Here is a 20065-nt window from a genome sequence, read left to right on the forward strand (position 1 = left end):
CATTGGCAATCATACCACATCTTTTTTTAAATTTGAAGGCTTAAAATCAGTCATATAAGAATAAAACAGATTTTTTTCATGTCGCTGATTTAATAAAATCCTTTGCATTTGATCAGTTCAGTCAACTTAGTGTCATTTCACCGTACGTATGTAGTAAATGTCCATTATAAACACATTATCACATTCTATTATCATATATTGCCGATTATTGATTAATGATTTAATAGACTGGTAATATTTTGTGTAAACCCGTCATACTTGGGATTATTATTATTTTAATATCATTGTGGCTCATGATGTGATATATAATTTCTTTGTTACTCAATAAAAATTGTGTTTAATCCTTGTACTTTAATATACCTACCTGAAAAGAATTTGAATTATCCTGACTTACTAATAAGTTGTTTTTTGGCATTTTAAAATACAAATTTACAAATACTTAATAGTGAAAGGAATTTATCAGTTCGATATTAATAGTGCTTATAAAGGGATTCGATTTTATTTAACAAACCTTTCTAATATAATATTGTTGTTTTATAAATTTTTAGATTTAGAATTAGTTGAGCTTAAGGTGGTACCCAACACCTTCACTTAAATTAATTTAGCTCGTTAAATTTTCATAAAATTTTGACAAAGCATTTACTTTGACCCTTTGACAAAAATATAAAAAATTCAAAAAATTTGAACCAACCATTCTATCAGAAAAAATACACAGGTTATATAGCAGTTTGAAAAACACTAATTTTGATCATTGAGAAGCTTAGTATTCCCTTAACATTGCAACGTAATTAAACTGATTTTACAGAGTTATCTCCCTGTAGTGTTAGGTACCACCTTAACTAGATTTGGCTATAATTTTTAAGGTCCTTTTTGGTCATGAATCTCTTTAACTGTGTCACATTTTTATACATCTTCGGATTTCAAATATTCATCTTTGAGTGTCCTGATGAAGATAAATCCAATAAAGCTCTTTGGATGCTGGAGTTCTTGTCCTTAAATGGGTCAATATCTTTAATTGTTTTTACATAGGCGGTAATGGTAACGTTTTTTTCTGTAGCTCAGTCCATATCGTAAACTTGGATATGTATGATAGCTCGTTTCGAAGCTGTTGACATTTTCACATATGTGGTTAAATTTTTGGGGTATGAAGTGAATTACTTTTTCCGTAAATTAGCATACCCCAAACATCCTTTTGTGATGCTGCTCCTTGTGGTAAAATATCCCCTTTTTAACACAATAAGTTATTTGAAACTAGCTCCATAGTTTTTACACATTTATTCTATGTTCCTCTACTTTCCTAATCACCACAAATGGTTAAGTTCAGTCATTTGTAAAAAATAGAAACATGTCCAATATCACTACACAGAGATTTTTTCTTTACACATGACTTTTGAGTTCCTCATTTCAAGGCGCATTAGGGATGTTGTCCCAAATGATGATTTTTTTTGTTCACCCTATTTTTTTGCATATATATAGTTGAAATCTATAGAAGAGAGGAACTCTAAGCAACAAAGTGATCAGAAAAATGATTCACATAGATATTGAGTTTTGAATCAATTCATTTAAAAATAAAAGTCACCCCTCATAAAAGATATATTGTCAGTGCCATGCAAAAAGCAAATTTCAGGGGCAACCATCTACTGTGCCCCTGCTTGTTTTCATTGTAGAGTATACACTGTTTCTTATATGCTGAATGTAAAATAGGGTACCAGTAAAGATCATAATTATGCTAGTTTAAGTTGACACACTATAGTCTCGATGCAAATTGCAGACTTCCCAATAAGTATTCCATGAAAATTGAAATTGTAACGCTACTGATGTTTTTTGATCCATTGAATATTTTCATTTTTAAAAGATGATTAAATTGAACATTCAATTTCATGTCATACCAAAACAATAAGCCTTTCACAGATATGCTTTATTACTTCAAATTTTTCTAGTTAAAAAGTTTGGTATGGTCATCTTAACTTGTCATGTTAATGATAAATTTTACCATCTTTGACATCTGACCGAAAGCATAAATGATAAAACATCTTTATTCACACTTTAATTGCACTCCTAAACTTTTATATCGTTGATAACATTACAAAACTATAGAGTGTAGAAATTTTAATCTATTTTTTTTTGTAAATTTGATTTTTTAACATTTTCAGATCATTTAATGAAATAATCTCCTCAGACCTGGAGTATAAAGCAATATGCAGTGTTTGTAGTGTAAATTTATCTCCTAGGGAGAAAAGTTAAAAGGACAAGATAAGTGCAGGTATTTATAAAGTACATTTTTACCTACTCGGACACTCACAAATGTCAATATTCACATGACAGTCAGGTGAGAAAAAACAAAAAGGTGTGAGGATCATGTGAGAAAAAAAAATACTGTTCTATAAATAAACATACACATATATCATGATGATAAAGGATTTATGGCTAACTTTCATTTTAAACTGACATATAAGTAGCACAATACTGTGTCTGGTATGTTTTCTTTGATCAACAGTCTTTGTCTATAGACTATAGGTTAAATTATTCAAAACAACATTTTAAATTTTTTTTTTTAATCTTTAAGTCATTTTAAAGCCAATACATATTAGTCTTTTTGGATGGTTTATCATAATTCATAGTTATCAATTGTCATGGACTTCATTGGAAGCAAAGCACTGTCGGAATATTTTTCTCAAATCAGTGTCTTTATAAGTTAATTTATCCATAACTTCACAATGTTATTTTTAAATCTTTGACTCCTTTAAAGCTGAAATATGAGACTTTCTAGATACTGTGTTTTCATTGGAAGCACAGCACTGTCTGAATATTTTTCTCAAATCAGTGTCTTTCAAGATGCTGTGTTTTCATCATCATTTTCATTGCTTACCAATTTTCAAAGATTTCATTGTTATAGGTTACTAGGAATTTAAATCTCAGTAAAGTACAAACTTTCCATACATGTATAAGTTTATAGGCAGACTTTGGAAAAACAACTAGTAAGTTTATAAAAAAAATCCATGAAAATACAGTTTTTCATCAATCCACAAAATAATGATTATAATCAACCGAAATAACGATCCCATATTAAACATAGATAAGGCCACACCAATTTCATTTCTTGTTCTACGGATTTTTGGACTCCAAAATTTGGGGCGAGCGAGCAATTTGAAAATTTTAATAAAAAAATATTTAATTTGCAAATTTTTGAGGCAAAGCTTGAAAAGTAAAGGCGAGCGATTATAATTTTTTTTTGTAAACATAAAATAGTAGGTTTTGACAATATTAAAGCTTGATTTATCACTTGTACTTTGACATTTCTTTAATTTCTGAAGTATTTTTTCCCTGTTCACCAAGAGATAATTAAATCTGGTCTATGTATGTGTGATTGACAATGAGACAATTCTCCATCCAAGTCATAATCAGTTTGGGGACAACCCCTTAATGTTATAAATATCCCTTTTACATGTTTTATGAGGGATCAATATAAGTTATAATATATATTTGTTTGTACAAAAGGGCTCATATTTTCTCAAAGAACTATATATCTATCTGGTATTAAATGGTCAAAACATGTCCAAGAATTTTGTAATATTCCTGGACTTTAACCATGTTAACACATTTACTTTAACAGTTTAATATTATTCAAAATAAGTGGACCCCTCTTTTAGAAAAAGTTGTTTAAAATATGATGTAACTCTCCTCTTTTTGAGTACAAAATTCTAAGTTTTCAAAGGTTTTGTATAGAAGAACTATACAAATCCTTGGTATTTCTATTTTCTTTTCTACATCAGAAAAATGACCCCTTGCCAGTCTGAGGGAGGGTTGTTCTCAACCTGATAATAACAAACACAGGTCAAAGTACGGCCTTTTACACAGGGCTTTGATACAGACCAAACAGCAGGGACCCCAAAATTATAAGCGTACACAATTTGAACAGGAAAACCAACGATCTAATTTATATATCATGTATATCCAAACAGGAAAATACCAATGAACAACATCAACAAACGATATCTGCTGAACGACAGGCCCCTCAATCAATCAGGACAGGTGCATAAACATGCAGCGGCTATGGATAGTTTTGTTTCACCAGCATACAATATAATTGCAGTTGAAGGCAAATCCTTCAGAAGTTCTTTGTACTTTATTCTAACAACGAACATGTTTTGATAGGGAATATAAGTAAGGGGGAAAGTAACCAATTTTTTGTTCTTCCAGGTATTTCCGCTGTAATAAATTTATACGGAGCACTCCCCCTTTGGATAAATAGGTTTCATGCTGAAACAAATATTCTCACAGATATTTACAAAGTGTGGTTGGGTGCTTTTATGTTTTAAATCGTTATATACAGGTTAGACTGTGATTTTAAAAACAAATGTTGATATTTTTTTATAAAATTTACAAAAAAAGCAGTGCGGGAAATGGACATGATTACATTTCCGGATGCGGGAAGCGGGAATATAAAAAAAAATAAAAAAATCTGTTTTAAAAAAAATAGGTGCGGGCGGGTCCGTCGAAAAAGGAATCAAATTGGTGTGGCCTAACAGACATTTTTTTTCGAAATTGATCAAAGTCTTATACATGTACATGTAGACGTGCTCTTGCATAATGTTGATTTCTATCGACACAGCCCATATTAAGAATAAAGAATGATAGGCAAAAGGTTAAAAGATTAAAGAACACAGAAATGAAGGACCCCCCCTCCTTTTTCAACCAGGCCCCTGGATATTTATTGATTTACAATCTGAAAAAAACAGATTGCTACTAAATAACACAAATAAACAATAAACAATACAAATATGTAACATAAATTTAGAAAAATTATCAAATTATCTAGAAAAAAATCTGTTTTTGTTTTTCATTTTCTTTTCTTAAATGCTTGACGAAAACATGCCTCCGTTCACTGTGCAACAAATCATTAGTATGTACATGTACTGTATAACTAAATCTTATCAGTCAAACCAACTGTTTTATAAAAGGTGTACACTTTTAAACATTATTAATGAGATCAAAATTAAAGAGTTCAATTGAAGTGTGATAAAAGTTATATATTGTTATGTTATCTGTCAGATCTCTGTGACTGTTTAACAGATTTCTCACTGTAATCGTTGACCTTGAATTAAAGGTTATCAAACTACTTTGTATTTAATGATCCTTTCTCTTTGTTTGAGTTAGTCTTTTTCCACTTCTGTAAGCTTAGGTATTCAAGAGTTCAGGTATTTTGGGATTAGGTGACAGTTGAATAGGTTTTCTTTTATTTGATGTTTACTTAGTATATATATATAGGTATCATGTTCTGGTAACGGCATTAGAGCATGTTTAACACAGACGTAAATTTTCGCAGATACTTTTTTTCACGTTTATTTAAAAACAGATGATTAGAATCAGAGACTGAATCAGGGCATGTTGTCCGATTATTTAAATTAATCAATTTGAATTTTACCAAAGATTCCCAACATTCATTGCATTAGTGGGATTACATTATTTTTTCTATTAAATAACAAGAATTCTAAGCCCTTACTTGTAAACTTTGTGAGTTGGCTTACAGTATTACCTAAGTATGGTTGAAGGTGCAAATAGCTTGACTAATCATACTATGGATTTATTTATGTTTGTGGGTTCAGATTAACAACTTTATATGGATTGAATACAAACAAGTACAAAAGTACTTTTGTGGATTCTTAATTTCAAGTTTTATACAATTTCTGCAAACAATTGAAAATTGTTTTAGCTAAATGTTTTGATTCTATGTGGCATGGCAAATTTTTGTGCAAAATCTCATTTTCCTATTTTGGTAAATCTAAATGTACTAGAACACACCTGCGAAATTGCTGGCATTCAGAGCGTAGTTTAAAGTATGTAAAGTGTTGTTGGAAGAATTTTGTAAAATATTGAATGACTGGAGAATTTCAGCAAATGTATCATAAGTCATAGGTTATTGGGGACATGAACATATTTTTTTTTATCCCTCCTCCTTCATTTCAAACATTCCCAATTTTTGGTTTTCTATCAATTTCAATATGAACATACATTTAGTATGTTATGAACATTTAAGTAAGGAACCTGTAATTCAGTGGTTGTCGTTTTTTTTATGTTGGTTACTGTAAACCAACTTATTTTCGCGGATACTTTATTTCGCGTTTATACCCAGCTAGTCAACTTCGCTGCGATTTAATTTCGCGATTTTCTTATTTATTTAGTAGTTTGATAGGGAAAGATCCAAGTTATTCCTTTTCGAGACGATTTAATTTCGCGTTATTTTTCTACTCGCGAAAGTCGCGAAAATAAATCGCTCGCGAAATTTAGTTGGTTTACAGTACATATTTGTTTTTCGTTCATTTTTTGTACATAGATATGGCCGCTAGTTTTCTCGTTTGAATTGTTTTACATCGTCATTTCTGGGCCTTTTAAAGCCGAGTATGCGGTATGGGCTTTGCTCATTGTTGAAGGCCATAAGGTGATCTATAGTTGTTAATTTCTGTGTCATTTTGGTCTCTTGTGGAGAGTTGTCTCAACATGGCAATCATACCACAACTTTTTTTTGTTGTTGTAATAAATGAATTTTGTAAAAGATTTAATGACTGGAGAATTTCAGAAATCTGGTTGATCATATAGGGAATCACTAAAGCATGACTGGAGCGGGCCAGGCTCCCTCTTAGTCAGTCAGTGGGCCCCTCTTATGAAATTTTTTAGATTCGCCACTGAGGATTAACATTGGATGCAAAATGAAAGGCTAGAGGTCACTAATTTATAGTAGGGCAATACTCTTCTGATTTAATTAAACAATTTTTCATTAAGGAAAAGAAAATATCAGTTGTATATCTGTTGTAGAGGGACAAATTAGAGTCATTATTACCAACTTCCTATTTTTGCCCAAATTTTGCAAAATTTTTTTATAACAATTTCAGACCATTTATATTATACCAATTTACAATTGATAAAAAACATAAAGGTTTTAAACTTACATTCAGATAAATAGATTTGTTAATAATTTGCTACATTTAAATTTGGATGATACTTGTCAATACTGATCGACCCAATATTTTCAATACAAATACACGGACTCTTTTTTTTCGTTTTTCTGTAGGTTAATTTGTCTTTATGGTTACATAATAAGGATCAAATGTATTGTCTTTAAATTGATCGTTTTTTCATGTAACAATGAAGATTTGCATTACCTCTTGCCTTAGAAGGGCCAAGTTTTACAATCAAAGCTCAATGCAGACTGACTGTATATTTTATAAAAGGAGACACACTGAAGTGCAAGAAATTGTAAGAATATTGGTAATTCATATGATATAATACCATTATGATATTATCAGATTATTACATGGCATTTTTCATATCGCATGTATTATCAGCCCTAGGTTCAATATCAGCCCAAGAGCCGCATGGCTCGAGGGCTGATATTGACCGAGGGCTGATAATACATGCGATATGAAAAATGACATGTTATGATCTTTTTATCATATGCTTCACCAGTAGAGAAAAATAACAGATTCATATATTGATCCTTCTACATGGTTCCCGAAAAGAAGTTGAAAGAGTAAAAAGTTCACAGACGTCGGACCCAAAATTTGATACATTCAATATGAAATCTTTCCATCATATGCCTCAACAGAGAAAAAAAACCCAGATTTTAATATAAACGAATCGACAAAAAAATAATTCAACAATATACATAATGAACATTGTTTGGAAAAGTCAACTTTTTTAAAGTAACTTTCTAAATTATGTTTCAGAAAAACTTAAAAAATGCATTTATTTAATATTTTTTTTTTTAAATTAAATTTAATTATTTTACACAATATACTTTCCAGTATTCAAATAATTGTTTTGTACACTACTTTGTAATGTTTTTCACTGAAAACGTAGCATTGAGGTGTATTTTCCGGAATTTGCCGAGTATCACCGGAATGCCATGTGATAACGTTACCGAAAGGCATGTGATAACAATCGAAGCATGTGATAAACTTTTCATATCAGCCCGCTAAGCACAAATTCGAAAAATCTGGAAAATATTTTAATTTAATGCTATTATCATACGGTAAAAATCATGTTATTTAGTCTAAGTATATGATAAAAAGCTGTATGAGTTCAGGATGTGTGTAGGATCTTTTCATATTAGAAAATATTTAATTTTTGCTTGAAGAAGGAAGTAAAATATAATTTATCTACAAATTATATAAATAATTTATCACAATAGGATGCTGTGTGGCTTATGCCTAAAAAGGCAGCTGGTAGTTATTAATATGAATGATAATTATATAAGTGCAAATAATATACATAATTATAGCTCATAATTTTGTCTAGATTAAAAAAAAGTGACGTAAAATATGACACACATTTTCCTGTATCAATATGAAGATAAGGAGTTATCCCATTTAACTTCAAAGAAGGGTTATGTTGGTTTTTTTTTATAAAAATATATTCTCATCCCTAATTTATGAAAAACAAATGTTGTGGTCAGGTCAAGCAGATGCCCCAAAAAAGATTCTGAATCCAGATTTTCTGTTAAATTTTGAAAAAAATAATTTGATTGTTAAAGTCTAAAAGTTGAAAAGAAAGTTTGTGAAAAAAAAATCCTGACTCAGACAAAAACCATACCCCCCCCCCCCAAATTAAAGTTGAATTATAGTTGCCTAATGAGATGTGGACTTAACAAGGACATTTAGCAATTATAGGTCACCATTTGGCTTTCAACAACATGCAAAACCAATTTAGTATTCACAGCAGATTGTGCTGTTTAAAAAAAATATTCAATATGATGTTTTTTTCCACTTGTTAATGATGACATTTAAGTGTTGGTAAAAAAAATGTAAGGCTTGATAAGATAAAAATCAGACATATGGAAACTGTGTTAATGGGGTTCTAGAGGGATCCACTTTAAAAATGGGGAGGAAGTGGTTAAGAATAATTGTTGTTAATTTTTAACTCAAATTTAAAAAGGAATGCTGATAAAAGGGTAACCCGAATAATTCAGTCATTATATTCCCCTTACTACATTAACACCTGAATGCATAGACAATGAAAAATCTTCAATCAACCATTCGGAATTATCTTGGGATTTACCTATCTGGCCCAAGAACACAATTAATGACCCCGCTTTTCGTTGTCCACGAATATAGTTCCTTTTAATTAGAGTGTATTTTTCCTTAATTTGGTGAAATAAATTTTTGGATGTTGTATTTTAACTGATTTTGATTTGGAATGAGTGATTAGGCCAAGTGCAAAAAGGTAATATTTACAGTTTTCGGAACATCTCTTGACTTGTCAATAGGGGTATGAATGTGTATTGGCTAAATTTGTAAAATGTGTGACTGCAATCTTTTCTGAATTTTGGATATATTTTTGGACTAGTACTATACATTACACACACAAAAAATTTGACAAAAAGATTCGGTGCAATTTTTTTAATGAAACAAAAAGTTATAAAGAACTGATAGAGGAATTAATTGTGGTCTGTGACCATCTCAATAAAATTGAGCTTATTGCTGATTGGTCACCTCTTCTACAGGGCACCAATCAAAATCCAGGATTTGTGAAGAGTTTTTATCGTGTAAGGAATTCAGGCCCTAGCAAGTAGGAGAGATCGATTACGGGTAGGGACTGAAATATTCGGGTTAATAAAAGGGGAGATTTTATCCCCTTTACAGACCCACCAATGATAATGGTAGTAAAAAACATAAGAACAGTTAAAGTTATTTATACAGTGATAAGAATAAGAATAGAAACTTTCAGTTGTGTGACTTGTGTCATTGACATTGGCAATCATACCACATCTTCTTCTTTTTTTTTTAGCATGACATGTATACTCAATGAGTCATAAAACAATACACTGATTTATAACAGAACTTTTTTTATAATATTTTTTTTTTTACATTGAAATGAAATATTTAAAGTTCATATAGATGTAGCATGTATGATATGTGTCTACTAATCCTCATATAGACCCCCAAACAAAATTTATGATATTGATAATTATAACATACATGAGAACCAGCAAGTAAGCATAATAAAACAAACTGACATCAATTAGTTAGTCACAGTGTTGTAGTATTTTCATGACTGATGTAACAGTGTTTTTCATTTCTTCTCATAACCCTTAAATCTTGTGCAATGTTCTTGATATAAAAGGCATTTAAACATGTTTTTGTGTTTGTTATATAAATAGTTCTGGTTAGGAAAACCATTTTACTTACAATGAGTCTTAAGGTGTTATTCTGTAAAATTGCAAAATCTTTAAAAATTAAAAAAATTGATTTAATTTTCTGTTTTTGATAGTTTTTTCACCAGATCTGCAGATCCCTAAATATATATGTATGAAAACAAAATTTTTGATAAATTGATATATATTTTTATTAACTTACACATTTAAAATTGAATTTATTAGCATTAAAAGAAAAACATCCTGAATGTATTCCCTGTTTTATTTCTATTCTCATGTCTTACAAGGATTTACAGGTCTCAGAATGCATTCAAACAATATGTTCAATATTGTGGTTTGTTTCCATTAACTTACAAATTTTAAATTCAAAATGTATTTATTTTTAGAAAAATATCTGAGGCTACAGCAATATTCAGGCCTCAGAATGCATATATGTTTTGCATAATTCAGGCCTCAGAATGCATATATGTTTTGCATAATTCAGGCCTCAGAGTGCATATATGTTTAAAAGAATTGCTAAAAACATTTGTATTTTTATTTACTACCACATTTCATACATTTTATTTTTAATCTAGTTATTAGATAAAAATAGTTCTCCTTTTTTTAACACCAGATTTCCAAGTATCAGAAATCATATTCAAACAATATAAGTAGTAAACTTGTTGCATATTTTTATTTAACTAACACATTTCATTTTTCTATTTTTAATCCAGTTAAAACATTATTTGATTAAAATAGTTTCCCTTTTTTACACTAAATTTCCAGGTATAAGATAATGTATTCAAACAATATGCATATAAAAATTGTGATATATTTTTATTTAACTAACACATTTCATACTTCTATTTTTAATCTAGTTATAACATTATTGGATGAAGATAGTTATCCTTGACTTAACTTGTTTTTGAAGTGGCCTCTTGACCTTGGACTTACACAGCTCCTTGTTTATATTAAAATCATATTCTCAGGTAATTGTTTATTCAGTTATATACTCTTAGTGTTGATCTAATACATTTAATAGTAAAAAACAATCTGTCTTAAGGAAGCTATGTTTATTTATTAAGTGTATTAATAAAAAAGTTTGTCCCTCCATGTAAATGTAATCTCATAAGCATATTTGTATTTGTTTACCTTAACTATTGTGTCTGTATTTATATTGTATGTTTCTCTGTAAACTTGTATCTAGTTTTTAGAGAATAAAGTATCTATCTATCTATCTAATACAAGATGTATAGGGGGAATATTACATTTCGACAAACATAAATTTAGTTATATAACATGATCATTCATAATTAAAAAAACAAACAAAAGCCATTACAACCAGTATTTAGAATTTGTTCTGTCATTTGAGAGTATGTATCATCAATGTTTGAAATAAAAACAACTGTTTAGTCATAACATTACTTAATAACAAGTTTTTTTTTGTCTCTGTGTATTTTTGTCTCTTTTTATGAATCAAAAAATGATAGTGATTTTGTATAAATTTGAAACATCAGTTTAAGAATAAGAAGAAGTGGTATGAAACCAAATAACTTAAAAGGTAACAACTGTAGGTCCTTCAACAATGATCAAAAACCATATGGTATGGCAAGCCATTTAAGGCCTGAAATGTCAAATGTTAATAAAACTATTCAAATTAGAAAACTACCTGCTTGATTTAAGTCAATGTTTAGAGTGATACATGTAAAAAGTCTATGCATATATCATATACATGTACATGTATGAAGCTACATTATTGTTGGAAGAAGAGGGGGAGGGGGCTGGATTGGTCATGTTTTTCTGATTTATTGAAGAAAATATTTTTTTCTCTAGGAGAATGAGCTAAGAGCTTTTTTTCTATTGAAAATTATAAGTTTGACAATACATTGTTTTTAAAAATGAGAAGATGCATGTACCTATATAATTTTTTGTCTAGATAAAAAAAAAACATGCGCCGCCAAAAAATTACAAAGTTGGTGACATAGCTTGGACACACAATAAGACAATTTTACTTTTTTTGTAGGTAATTAAGAATTGTTTGATGGTGAAGCTAGAATGTGAAGGCATACATGGGATAGGTTTTTCTGGTTGGTAAGTGTTCCTGTAATAGAAAGACAAATAACAAGTCTTCACACAGTTAGATGTGAACTACCAGTCTTGTATTACAACTCCAATTTCCGGTGCATGTCAAAACATGGAGGGAAACAAAATAGTGCATTTTTTTCTGAATTTTTTTCTGAACTCAATTTTTTCTGTTTGATTATAGGTTTATGCTGAATTGAAACATATATATAGACTTGCATCTTCTGGGGGATATTAATCCAGGAAGGTGGAAGGATATCATGTTTACTGGAAGTGGTGCAGCCTAGTAAAAACAGCAAACAGAAGGTAGAAAAAAAATGTTTTGACTTCAGGGTTACGTAACTTTTTATTCTTCGTGGCAAGACCCACTTTTTTCGATTAAATCACAATTTCACATTATTACATGCATGATATGAACATGACAAAATTTTTTCTATGTAGCATTTTTTATTTTTTTTATTTCAAAGATCAGCTGTTTAACATGTAAGCCTATGGAGCAGTCAATTACAAGACTGCAACCTGCAGCGATGAAAGTTCTCTCTTGACTCTGGTTAGGATAAATTCAATTGGAAATTTCCAAGGACAAATATGTATCTTTGTTAGTGGCAAAGACTTTTGTCTTCAATTATTTTCAAACCACAATTTAAAATTGTAAGCAATTTTTTTTTAAATGATATTTTTTGCTTTTAAATCATTTTGTTTTGGAAGTAAAGTGAAAAAATAGCTGTTCCCATTGAAAACTAGTAATAATGAAGTTAAAAAAAAAATATTGCTATTTAAATAAAAGTTTGTATTCCTATAAAATAGTTTTTTTACCTGAAAAAGAAATGCTCTCCTACAAAAGATGAAAAGTTGATATATCAGGTGTCTTAAGAACACAATAAGTTAAATGTTATATTTCTGTTTTAAAGCTGATTCAATACTGCTAGCATGTATATAAATAAATTTCCGATTTGTTTGAATGAAACAAAGTTGAGTAGTTGACATCTTATTTTCTATGTCATTTGGTCTCATAGTGGATAGTTGTCTCATTGGCAATCATACCACATCTCCTGGTTTTAAATTGTACTAATTATTTGAATCTGTCCTTCAATTTAAATTGTAAAATATAAGACTTTTTTTTCCCCTGAGGGTATCATCAGCTCAGTAGTCATGCAGTGTTTTGGTGCTTACATGATTTACAACATATTTATCTAAAATTGCTGGTTGATAAATTTTTACATTTTCAAGAAAATTAAAGTTCCAACTTCTTGAAGCAAAGTTGACCTTGGATGAATTTTGATATGCTTTTAGGTCCCTCATGGTCGTATAGCTCTTAATGTTTTCTACATCTCTGGCTTTCAGATATTTAGCATTGAGTATTCCTTATGAAGATAAATCAAGAAAAGCATTTCAACTGACAAAATTTAAAAAGTGTTTTTCTCATTTGTAGATATTTTAGAATTGCTTAATGGTGGATAAAGTGAAGATCTCTAGGGGGTAAGTGAACCTACAATAGAAAGATATATTAAACAAGTCTTCACACAGCAAGATGTGAACTCTGTAGCGATGAAAGTTCTCTCTACTCTGGTGAAGGATAAATTTCTATGATTGGAATATCCCAAGGACAAACGATACCTAAATGACAATGCTTTCTCATTATAATTGAAACTGTGATGATATTATTGAAAAGACATAACGTTATTGTGATGGATTTATCACAAATTGTCCACAAGGTCATAAGGTTTGTTGACGTTATCGTCAATATCAGGCTGAAATTGATGACAAAAACAAAGAGGCAATACCAATAATCTAACCGTCCATAAAATACTCAAAGCAGCTTCTATTATTTCTATCCTTTAACGAAAAACCATGAAAAACTGACAGAATTAATGGACAACTCTGTCTGATGCAGATCCCATGGGACGACATCAGCGAGTATTAAACATGATATCCCGTCTATTTATGGTCCTGTATTAGTTTTCTCCATTTTTACGACCTACTTTAAGCGGAAATTGAGTAGCGTTGTAATGACTGATATCAATCTAAAAAAGGAAATAAAAAATGTACTTTGAAAAAAGTATTACCCTGTATACTACTAATTTATATTTTTCATGTAAATGTTAAAGGCATCTGTCAAATTCAGAAGTATGAGGGATGTAAACTGAGGGCTTATTAAGTGTCTGCTCTGAATATAAAATGCATTAAATATAAAAGTAAAAGTCTGCATTAGGAAAAAAGCATAGCTTTATATGCATTTGAATCAGTTTTGTTCTAACCCCTCAACATTTTGTCAGAGTTCGCGAAAAGTGGTGGTCCTCAGGATTTGACAACCAAAATTTTGCATAGGACCGACACAATTTTAGTATTTTTCAATAGAACTAATAGTGAGGACCAGCAGATTTTCTCCAAGGACCACCAGGGGAAAAAAGATTTTGTGAACTTTGTTTTTGTGTCTATTCCAAGTTTGACTACCTTGACTATGTGTTCTTCATGTTGTTAATGTCTTTCCTCAGAGGAATTCAGTGTTTGATAGTTTTTTTGGTCTCTCCAGTATTTTTTTGTAACTCCTGTTATCTTTTTGTATAATTCTGTTATTATTCTAGTTTATGCTGTGAGGTCTGACCTGTTTAGAAGATATTGCAGTAAAGTTAATTGATGTTTCCAGGAAATACAAATTTTCAGTGGATACTTTTCAGAAGCATCAACCCTACAAGAAAAGGATTGATAACAAGTATGGTTCGAATTCATTGCTAACTTTATTCCTGTGGTTTTTCTTTAGCTTTTCAATGCTTGCATATATAAGAATTTGGGTTTTACAAATATTTTGAAGTCAATGATATTACTAAAGAGATTTCTGTAGTCCAGATCATTTGAGATGTAGTTAAATATCAAGAACTTTTCATAAGGGAGGCCCGCTGACTGACCTAAGGGATGGCCAGCTCCAGTCATTCTTCAGTGATTTCCTATATAAATAACCAAATTTTTCTATTAAAAGGGGGAGGGGGCCTGGATCAGCATATGACGGATATTTCCAAGTTTGCCTACATTGGTGTGAAACATTAACAAATAATAAATCTATACAAATAAAAGGGTAACAGGGGAGCTAATCAAGATGAAGAATTAAATGAAACTGTACTCCATTTAGGGTTACTGGCAATTACAACTACAAGTCTAGATAATTGTCCTTGCTCAGCCATCAGGTCCTTTTCTGGTGCATCATCGTATATTAATATATATGTGATATATAAAGTACTTATAAACAGTACAATATGACACAGTTTTTGATGTATAAATAGAGTTACAAGGTTGTGGTTTTCTCAGGACATCCGAGATATTATTTTTACCCAAGAATAAAATAGGCTGCCAGGAAGACTGCGGTTAAACTTGACATATCTTATAATAATAACATGGGATGAAGGATACACATGGATGAGAAAGCAAGACACCAAAAAATAATTTTGTTTTTTACTAAAATACTGAACTTTAAGATAAATTCTGAAAGGGACAGTCCATCAACACATTCAAAACTAAATTTTTAACTACATATATATCTCAAAACAGACTGCATTTCTCTAAGAAAACAATAGGTTTAACCTAGCCATAGAGTCAGGTTATTAAACATTGCCCAGCACTCATGATACAAAATTATTGCTCAAAACACAGTATTTTGATTGGTTTATTCTGAGTACAAAAATTAAAAAATTTCCTGGTTTTATATATTGCTTACCGTGACCTGTTCCTTGTTTGACAGTTGTAGAAAGCGTTGTTATGTTGACAAAATAATTGGTAAATATGACAATAATTGGGATCCAGCAGTCAAAATTGAGTTAACATTCATCATAGATATAACACAATACTAAATTAAATTGTCCAAAAATATATGAAGGTCAGCAAAGGTTCAATAACAATAGACCAATTTGGTATTAGTTCTTTGTGGTGTTATTGTGTTACTGTCTTGTTTACAGGTATTATAACAAGTGGGAAAATGATATCCCATGATATCAATTCAAGTTATTCAATTTCTATATACCGGTAATAATAAACGAGCCTTTTGAAAGATTTTTTTTATAATAGAACACGATAGCAGCCATTCATCAGGAGGCAGAAGTCATTCCCAACATAACTGGACATTGGGCAAAGTCCAGTTAAAATTCATTTGGTCAGTTAAGTGATATATGCATTACTGGACAAAATGTCTTTAAATGACCAGTATTTTTAATTTTTTTTATCTATTCATGGAAAATAATTTTCATGGATTTCGTGGGTTCAAGGTAAACAACAAATTTTAAGGTTAAATGTTCCATATGCTTCTATGCAGACTTAACAAAAAATACCATTCACAAAAATGGTATCAATGAAAATAGATGAGCCTTCATTATGTGTGAACATCGTTTTAGATACTGTTTGTAAACTGTGTTTTGGTAAGACTTTGATTTGATCAACAAAAAGATTACTTGAATGATTGGTATAAAATTACATTTGGCCACCTATGGCTTGCAGGCTGTGTTTTCCCTATCAAGCAAAATGTATCTAATTGTTTTGTTTATCCAATAAAGTTTGTTTTTTTGATTGCATACTAAGAAGAGGTTTTATATTTCTTGGACTAAATGAGTCCTAAATGTTATTGACTGCATTTTCTTATTTCTGAAGATGGATGTTAAACAGCAATCCATCCATCATGTAGATGAAATGTGCATCTGGCGTACTAAATTATAATCCTAGTACCTTTGATAACTAATTATTTCTGACACACGTTTTGTTTAGGCAGTGGAAAAGAGAGCTCAAGATATATATACTATGTATTTGTGTTTCGTTTGTCCTGTCTCGCTATGTATTATCTTTATAATATGTTTGTATATATTGTCCTCTTGTACAAAAGTATGTGTCTGAGGTTATGAATAAAATCTTGAATCTTGAAATCTTGAAAGAGGGGGGATAGGAGGGGTCCTGATCCCGAAATCCCGGACTTAAAAAAAACGAATTCCAGAGGTCCCGAATTTAAATAAAGTAAATCCTGATGTCCCGAAATCCAAAAAAAACGATTCCCGGATCCCGAAAGGGTCAATCCCGAAATCCCGAGCTTAAAAACACGCGATCCGGGAGTCCCGGTAAAGGTTCTATCCCCCCTCTTGAAAGACTTCGTAATAGAGAGATTTTTGTCTTGAAGTTTTAAAGCAGTGAGATGAAAAATGTGGCATTAATTTATCAATGATTTTTGTTGTTGTTCAATGTTGATTGTTAGATAATATATCTGAAAGGATAGGCCCATGTGATCATAGCCTGATATTATCCTTAATATAGGACTTCAACAATTTTATTGCAGTATTGACAACTTTTTTGTTTCTACTTAATTAAAATTTATAATATTGATTGATTGATAGCAATTTAAAGCTACTTAAGCACACATGGGATCTTTTACACAGAGAAAGGATTTTGTCAAAATAATGATAATTTGAAGACAGATCACATACTTAAATCACAATATGAATACACACAAATATTAGTGTAAACAAATAGTTTATCTGTCATAGATAAAATCTTTGTTTACACCAATATCTCTATTCACATATAATAGTAAACCATAATAACAACAAACTTTTTAGAGCATAGATTTTTAATTGTGTGAAATTCGAAAAAAAAAAATGCAAAATACTAATTTCTTAAAAAATTCTAGCAAATGTTTCATTTTTTTTATAACTGTATATTTGCATAATACTGCTTTCAAATGATTAAAACTGGTTCTGAAGTTTGTGGATAAATTAAAGCTTAACGCATTCATAACATTACTTTTCTAACACCAAGTGTTTCTATATACTTATAATATATATCATTTAAAGACAGGATTATTGTGTCATGCCTCCACAATTATGGTCCATCAACTTCAATAGTTTTTCTTACGATAGTTGAAATATTGCCTTTTTGCATTATTATCCAAATTATATACAGGCAAGACATTTCTCTGTGTCAACATTTTATTTTTGGTCATTCAGGACATGTGTTGTATCTTTATACTACAATATCTGTACGTTTATTTTAGACTCAGGACACATTTTGCACTGTCTGTTGGAGTTTATCATGATGTTCATTATCACTGAAATAATATATATTTGTTTCGGGATCAGCTGAAGGACGCCTCCAGGGGTGGGAATTTCTCGCTGCATTGAAGACCTATTGGTGACCTTCTGCTGTTGTCTGTTCTATGGTTGAGTTGTTGTCTCTTTGACACATTCCCCATTTCCATTCTCAATTTTATTTAGTTTTGAATGGAGTGTTTTGTAGATTATACTTCTATAGCTTCTTGTAATATTTCATTATTAGCCATGTCGTCCTCATTTTTCTTCGTTTTGTGAGATCTAAAAGTACCCTTGGTATCTTACGCCTCTTTATTTCTTCCATATTTCCGTGTAGTGTATTGCGTCTCAATTCAATTTTCTTCAATCTGGAAACCATAAGATATAAAATCCAATTAAATTAAATGGTCTATTAATGTCTCAAATTACATCACTTCAATGAGCAAATTAAGTGATTAAATTTCTAATTGATTTGTCTAATAAATTATAATTACTATTTAATAACTGTACAATACAAATCACTTAATGATCGTGGTAATGTAATTTTTTGTACTAAAAAACTAGCTGTTTTTAAATGACACAACATATTGTTTGACATTATTAAACAGTTTATTTTGCATACAATATTGATCCAGTACAATGTGTTCTATAATAGAATACTATAGTTTAATAGATTTTTTCACTAGGCTTCTATAAAAAGAAAATTTCAATGACATGGTTGGAGTAGCGTAAACTGAATACTTTGCCCCAGACATATTTGAGATTTAAGGTATATGATACATTAAATTTGTCGACTAGAAAAGTTATTTAAATCTTGAAAGAAGACCCCCCCCTCCCATATTTTTTCATCCACTTATTTCTGTTAACATAGACCTTCATAATAAATAAACAACACCAGTCTATTGTTGTCACTGTAGGTTGGTCTCTTGCTGACTTGCTGATTTGTGTTGTGAAATTAAAAAATTTGCCCCCCTTTTTCCATTCCAATTTTCTCTTCTCTGTATGGCTTATTACTCTGTATGTGTTGTGTATTCCATCATGGAATTAATATTTAAATATTACTTCCATGATTCTATATTCTATGAACCTGTGACACAGTGAAACACCTATTTCTTGTTGAAACTGTAGGTTGGCCTATTTTGCTGACTTGGTTATTTATATTGTTGGACTGCTGTTTCATCACATTCTATAAATTTAAATATGCCAGTAACATATTGTAGAGCCTTGAAGTATATATCTTACAGAGTTTAAAATAGAATATAAGTTATATATGATATATGTCAAAGCTAGTACATTATGATTTTTTTAAGGTACTATATTTATTATAAAAGTATTATTATAAGTAATCTGTTGTCAGTCTACACACATTTTCTTTGATAATGTGCAATATGGTTTATATGTTATGTTAAGTAGTGTAACAATTGTTGATATACATATTTTTTTAATGATATTTTAATACTTTAACAAAATATTGCTATTAATGGGTCTATGAATTTTAATATTTAAGGTGGTACCTAATACTACAGGGAGATAACTCTGTAAAATCAGCCAAATGTTTTAATAACGTTGTGTTGTAAAGGGAATATTAAGTTTTTCAATGATCAAAATTGGTGTTTGTCAATCTGCTATATATTAACCAGTGTAATTTTTCTGATAAAATGGTTGGTTCAAATTTTTTGAAATTTATACATTTTGGTTAAAGGGTCAAAGTAAATACTTTGTCAAAATTTAATGAAAATTGAACGAGCCAAGTTAATTTTAGTGAAAGTGTTGGGTACCACCTTAAGAATTAATTCTTCAT

The 20065-nt window shown here is 30.2% G+C and overlaps 1 long non-coding RNA gene across 1 annotated transcript in view; it reads left to right on the top strand.

The window, feature by feature from the left end:
• Positions 1-2145: 2145 nt before the first annotated feature.
• Positions 2146-20065, top strand: part of LOC139491845 (uncharacterized) — a 42956-nt gene continuing 25036 nt past the window's right edge. Inside the window, exons 1-4 of the long non-coding RNA XR_011656650.1 lie at positions 2146-2263; positions 11008-11118; positions 12153-12220; positions 13644-13690. This is a non-coding gene — a long non-coding RNA (uncharacterized lncRNA). The remainder of the gene's footprint in view (positions 2264-11007; positions 11119-12152; positions 12221-13643; positions 13691-20065) is intronic.

This window comes from Mytilus edulis, chromosome 10, assembly GCF_963676685.1.
Source record: "Mytilus edulis chromosome 10, xbMytEdul2.2, whole genome shotgun sequence".
Taxonomy (NCBI): domain Eukaryota; kingdom Metazoa; phylum Mollusca; class Bivalvia; order Mytilida; family Mytilidae; genus Mytilus; species Mytilus edulis.